The following is a 6,760-nucleotide window of genomic DNA, read 5'->3' on the forward strand; positions in this document are numbered from 1 at the left end:
ACTAGCTGCTCCAAGAAGCAGTCATTTAAGGCATCAAGAAATTTAATCTCTGAATCCCGTCCTGAGGTGACATGCACCCAATCAATATGGGGATAATTGAAATCTCCTATTATTACTGTGTTTTTTATTTTGATAGCCTCTCTAATCTCCCTCATCATTTCAGCATCACTATCACTGTCCTGGTTAGGTGGTCGGTAATATATTCCTAATGCCATATTCATATTAGAGGAATGAATTGTTATCCATAATGATTCTATGGAACATTTTGATTCCTTTAGGATTTTTACTTCATTTGATTCTATATTATCCTTCACATATAGTACCACTCCGCCACCCGCACGACCTGTTCTGTCTTTCCGATATAATTTATATCCCGGTATGATAGTGTCCCACTGATTGTCCTCATTCCACCATGTTTCTGAGATGCCTATTATGTCAACTTCCTCCTTTGATATGAGGTACTCCAGTTCACCCATCTTATTAGACAGACTCCTAGCATTAGTGTAAAAGCATGTTAGAAAACTACCACTATTTATATGTCCGCCTTTCACAGACGTGGTGGATTTTTTTATGCACGATTGTTTCACATCTGATCTTGCCCATATATTATTTCCCACGTGCAACTAAGTGCAACAATCATTTTGAAAAAGAAAAGAATCCTCAACTCTCCAGATAATATGGGCATATGCTGTACATTCTCCGAGTATTGCTTAATACCTTTAATTTCATATTATTCAGGACTTACAAGAGATATTGTCTTGAAGGAACAAGAAATTATTTGCATATAGAGAGAGATAAAGCTGAGATATAAGGCAGAAATATGTACAGTTTCTAATTTGGTGTGAAAGCTATGTTAGAGAGCTCTGAGGGATTAGGAAGTTTGAGCCCTGGACTGTTCAGTTTCCTGTTCTTTTGACTATTATTTTATAGCTTTTGTTTACAGCTATTCCTACATGTTCAAATATATTCTCTTTACCTCCCCACCCGCTCCACTCCCACAATCTCTTTAATTCAATGAACAGAACAAAATAGGCCACTCTGCACTGGAAATTGATTGGTGCCCTCGTTATCAGTGTTTGGGGTTTGTCTTCACAGTACAGCACAGTTTCCTCAGAGCGGTTTAGGTCTGGGCTATAAGCTATAACGGAGTACACAGGGAGTTCTAGTTTCACTTCAGGCCAGACTGGCAAACAGCCTACTTTGCCATGAGAATACAGGCTAATCAAATCAGTATGCTGTGAGTCTACCAATGCTGTCTCACAATTCCAACTGTGCTGTATCTATTTATCTGCCTCTTGCCTAGCCTTCCTCTGCCCCGGTAGTCACCTACCATAGCTCAGTACTTCTAACCTGCATTTGCCTGCTCTGTTTCTGCTGTGCTTCCACATCATTTGACTAGCAATCCCTCGTGCGGCCAATTGGCCAGAAGCCAACACCAGCCTGCTGCTAAAGCCAGGGTGTGATATCAGTAGGATCCATAATTTAGGAAATGTGTCCAAAATGACATATTTATGTTTAATGAACAGGGAAGAAACAGAGAAGTCGGTTGGGTGCACTACAAATCATGCTGTGGTTTTCAGATTGAATTGTCTACTGACAGTCTCATTAAAAGGTCTTGCTGCCAAATGCAGCTTGCTTCTGCATTCAGAACTGTCTGCATTAATAATGAGGAACTGCAGTGGAAGTTAATAATTTAAATTATTGTTCTCATGTCACTGCCACAGACAGTATCCTAGGCACGCTGCTTTCATCCTGGGCCAGAGAGAGCACGAGTCCCTGCAAATGGATTCATAGAGCAGCCCAAATTAATGCACTGCAAACCACAGGACAGACCCCAGGAAATCTATCCCATCACTTGTTGCATGGGAAGAGCTCTGCTGCGGGGACATTCCAGCCCATGACAGACTAATCTGAGCAAGCACTTCAGTGGAGACACACTCTTTTTAACTAGACAGTGGAAGAGAAGGAAATTCCATCCACATGTAAATTGTAAGATGCTGGCCTCAATGACAAACAAGAGCTTGTTTCACCAGCCCATTTCCTGTTCCTGGGGTAGAAGAGATTCCAGCTCAGCTTGGCTCGGATTCCCCTAAGCATTGTCATTTCAGATGTGAACTGTCTTCTTACAAAGGACAAATATGTGCAACATTGTCCCTGAAGTTCTCTTAGAGCCTAAGCATGGTGAGACTCAGGACCACATACATCTACCCCAGATGTCCCCTGAACATCATTATTCCTATTTGCTGTGGCTGATCAATATGGACAGTTGATCTCTGCCCATTGCTAGCGGGAAATGATCTACTCAAGCAGATAGTATGGTTTGTCTACCATAATAAGCCCTGAAACCAACTTGGCTGGGATCAAGAAATGTGAAAAGTCCAAATATTTCTGAGGTTGCTCACTCTGACAAAAAGTGAGTGTGAAATAGGCCTACATGTCTGAGGCTATCTGTATCAAGAGACAGATTTTTAGCAGAAATCTAACAATTACTTGCTTGGAGAAGCAGGCTCCTGTTTCTACCAAAGGAAGGTATTGGCAATCTCCACAAGGACTAGATTGGGTACGTAGCAGGCTGTCACCAGAAGTAAAAAACCTGGGTTGGGCAACGTAGTTTCAAGACCATTCGAAAGAAAACAACATCAGCTGAAAATGAAGACTTGGGTTCACATTTGTTCTCTCCATGGCCTACTCTGCTGCCATGGAGACACCTCAATCAGATTTTAGCAATCTCATCTGCAAAGAACCACAAACATTCCTTGTGAAAATACACACAAGGATACGCTGGATTTAATGTGACAGAGGATCTTGATCCCTTAATTAAAACTCTGCTTTGACAGAAAAGGAAACGTACCTATCCTTTCTTGATTTTTTTTTTTTCTTGTCAGTGATTTAAAAGTGTTCAGCAGAGCTCAGGAAGAAGAAAAAATGAAGGCAGCCTGATCTGAAGGAATGCATTTAGGGCTTGGAAACAGGAACTGGCGGACTCCAAACCAGTGGTTTTTCAACCAGTGTGCCATGAGAACTGCTCAAGCGTGCCATGAAATTTCATCAATTTCCTTTGCAGAACTAGCCACAGGTGGGGAGCGTGGGAACAGATGCCACTGCACCAGCTGGGGCTCAAGCAGCAGGGCTGCCTGAATCCCAGCTCTCTGCAAAGAGCCACCATGGGATGCTGGGCGGGGGGAGGGGGAGGGAATTGATAACTCCACACCAGCAGACTTTAAAAGAGGAATATGGGGAGCTAGGGATGGATCACACAATGATGCTGAAGTTTGGAGAGGTTCTTTGGATGTGTTTTGGCTGGTTGCTGTACATGAATATCCAATCTTTGAACTTCATACATTTAAAAATATTGTCACAAATATGAAATTCATAATGCAAAAAGACGCCTGAACCTATTGCTGCATGTGGAATAGATTTATGGCTATGAATAGTTAGAAATAGTTGAGTTGAGCAGATTTTGAAGATGTGTCTGTGCTTGCTGTTGTAAATGGTGGATTCTATGGTGGATTCAAAACATTAAGGCATCTTTCCCCATGTCTATCTTATTATAAGTATTACTATGTTGCAACCTCTCTAGTAAGACCATAATCACAGTCAACGTAAGTACATGAGATGTTTATGAGCTACCGCTTGAGCTGAAAAAAGTGGGCGTGCCATGGAATTTTTTGTCTCATTGAAATGTTCCGTGTTACTGAAAAGTTTGGGAACTACTGATGTAAACTCCCTTTTGGCACATGCTCACTCAGTGCTCTTTGTCAAGTGATTTAATCTTTCTGTTAAACGCAGGATCAGTTTCCTCATCTGTAAAAAGGAGATCATAAAATGAATTAAAATGATGAATGTTCCCCCAAGAGATCTGGAAGTGTATTTTGTGTGTATGTGCATTATCATTAGTCAGCCCTAAGGAAAGGGGTGGAAGGGTCTTCTAACTTTCAAGACTAACTATAAACGTTGTGTAGCACCTAGAAACTGACAAATTTCTTAGGTAATGAGCTTTCTTGCCCATGAAAGCTCATTACCTAATACATTTGCTGCTCTTCAAGGTGCTACAGGACTGCTTGTTATTTCTGAAGCTACAGACTACAATGGCTTCCCCTCCAATTCTAGACACGCTGTGTCTTTCATGCCCACAGGATTTGAAACCTAGTAAATTATACATTTTCAGATGTTTACATCTGAATTTTCAGTGTCGTGACCCTGAGGATAACAACGCAAAATTAATTGGAAAAATCGCAAATCTGCATATGAAGGTCACAGGATTGCCACAATCATTTCTGTGAAGAGCTTCCTGCAGCCCCAGGAGAAACCCAGAGCGGGATGTGGGTCTGATCTCCCCAGCTTTGCTGGAAATGCCCCAGCCCGGGGCTGAGCTGAGGAGGAACAGAACTTGCTCTTCCCCTGCATGGCTGTTGATGCTGGGAGATCAGACTCACCTCCAGTTACCTCCCCCTGCTGCAAAGCATTAGGGCTGAGTAGCAGCCCTGTAGTTTCCTGGAGGTACAGGTGAGTCCAGGAGGTCTGATAAGGGTCTGATCTCCCCCATTCTACTGGGAACTCCTCACCCCATAGTGACTAGCCCCAACTGGACAGCAGAGGGACAGGAGGACCTCTTCTTCCCCTACACAGCCATTAATGGATACCTCTCCTGACTACAGAAACCTCTGCACCACCCGCCCCACTTCCTGCCCCGAGAGCTCTGCAGTTGCAAGGGATCATGGTACCAGCACACCCTCCCTTCCATATACAATTATTAGCTTGTCTCAATAAAGGCCACATGAACTTGACAAGTATCGGAGGGGTAGCCGTGTTAGTCTGGATCTGTAACAGCAACGAAGGGTCCTGTCGCACCTTATAGACTAACAGAAAAGTTTTGAGCATGAGCTTTCGTGAGCACAGACTCACTTCATCAGATGCTGGACAGGATTTATCAACTGACACTTTCCAGCAGCAAATACCACTCGGGATTCAACTCCCTGGTTGGTAGATATGGGCATCTGAGAGTTTTGTAGGGGAGTGATCTCAGCTGGTACCCTCACACTTGGGAACCACTGCCTTAAGGAAATGGAAAAAGCAAACAAAAAAAAAGTTCTGGGGTCTAATATCATCAATTGAATGTTAATATAGATCATCCATCCTGTCTCCTTCTTCATTTCCTGTCTCTGCACTGAAAACACCTGGCAATGTTTAGACACAGCTCTCTTTTCATCCACAGAGTTCAGTGGAATTGTCAGGCAGTGCCAAACTAGCCTTATGAGACAGGGTACTCTGCCTTCCACTTAGCTCCAAAACTGTGGCACAAGCAAACTACAATTTTTTTCATGATGTATTTCAAGCAGGAATAACCAACCTACAGTTCTTGTCAAAGCCAGTAATTGCACTAAGCTCAATTAAATCCACCATCCAAAGGTGCAACTGTGCCTGGTTCCCAGCTCCCCACCACTTGGGAGAGCCGGGAGCCAGAGGGCGCATCTGCCACACAGCTGCCCACAGCTTGGAAAAGCTGGGAGCTGGACCGGCATGGCTGCCACCTGGCTCCTGACTCCCCACCGTTTGGGGGGAGCTGGACCAGCATGGCTGCCATCTGAGTCCCAGCTCCCTGCCCCTTGGGGGAGCCAGGATGCAGACTGGCATGGCTGCACCTGGCTCCTGGTCTCCACCACTCGGGGGGAGCCAGAAGGCAAGGCCTTATCCTTGCAAATGCAATTACCTAATTGCAGATGTTGTAAGATCTGAGACCATTTTCTGCAATCACATTAATACAGCAGCAGCCATGAGCCAAGAAGTAGAAAGTAACATTCTCACATCCCAGCTAATTTACATTAAAACCAGGAAATACCAGGAAGCTCTTTAACTAACCCTGTTGTAGTCTTTGCATTCACAACATCCTCTGGCAAGGAGTTCCACAGGTTGACTGTGCATTGTGATAGCATTAGCTAACATGGGGTGCTCCGCTTTGGGGAGGATTAGCAAAGCGGACAAGATTATTAAGAAGTCTCCAGCTTCAGTGAGAGAAGTCTAGGTCCTGCCTCTATCCATTATGCTCATCCAATGGAGTTGAGTGATTCCAGGAGCGTAATTGCAGCAGCCTTGCCAGCCTGTATGCCCTTAGGAATGCCTGTCTGTCACCCAACAGGGAGATGCATTAGTGTAGCTGCCAGGAATGTTCCTTTTCACTGCCACGTTAAAGAGACACATAGACCTGCCATAGCTGGTCATGGTGGCAGGTATTCGATTAACCATTTTTTTCCTATACAACAAAAAGTCCTGTGGCACCTTATAGACTAACAGATATTTGGGAGCATAAGCTTTCGTGGGCAAAGACACACTTAGATGCATTTTTCCTATGGCTTCCATGTAATCATTCCCATCAGCCTTTCTTTTGATCTAGGGCAGCATTGCTAGTGATGTGACTTGTGGGCTAATTAATGTATACGATCACAGGACAACTTGGCTACGCGAAAGGTTATTGAGAATAGTTAGGAGGTTGTGCCAAAGCACTTAACAGGGAGGCCCATAGGAAGCTCATCTCTTGTATGCTGAGAGCTATGATGTGAGGTTCTCAGCCTGGTACTGGGGACAGTGATTTTAAGGGCTGAAAGTTCCTGAGTGTTTTGGTTGAGCACGGTGGAGCTCTCCCTAGGCAAGCCAGCAAGTAGCAGAAGCCCAGGCAGGCGCAGTAGTTAGACCCACAGCAGGCGAGAGCCACAAGCAGGAATCAGCAACCTGAGCCAGAGGTAGGAGCTTGTTAACAGGAAAA

Source organism: Carettochelys insculpta, chromosome 2 (genome assembly GCF_033958435.1).
Source record: "Carettochelys insculpta isolate YL-2023 chromosome 2, ASM3395843v1, whole genome shotgun sequence".
In the NCBI taxonomy this organism is placed as follows: Eukaryota; Metazoa; Chordata; order Testudines; family Carettochelyidae; genus Carettochelys; species Carettochelys insculpta.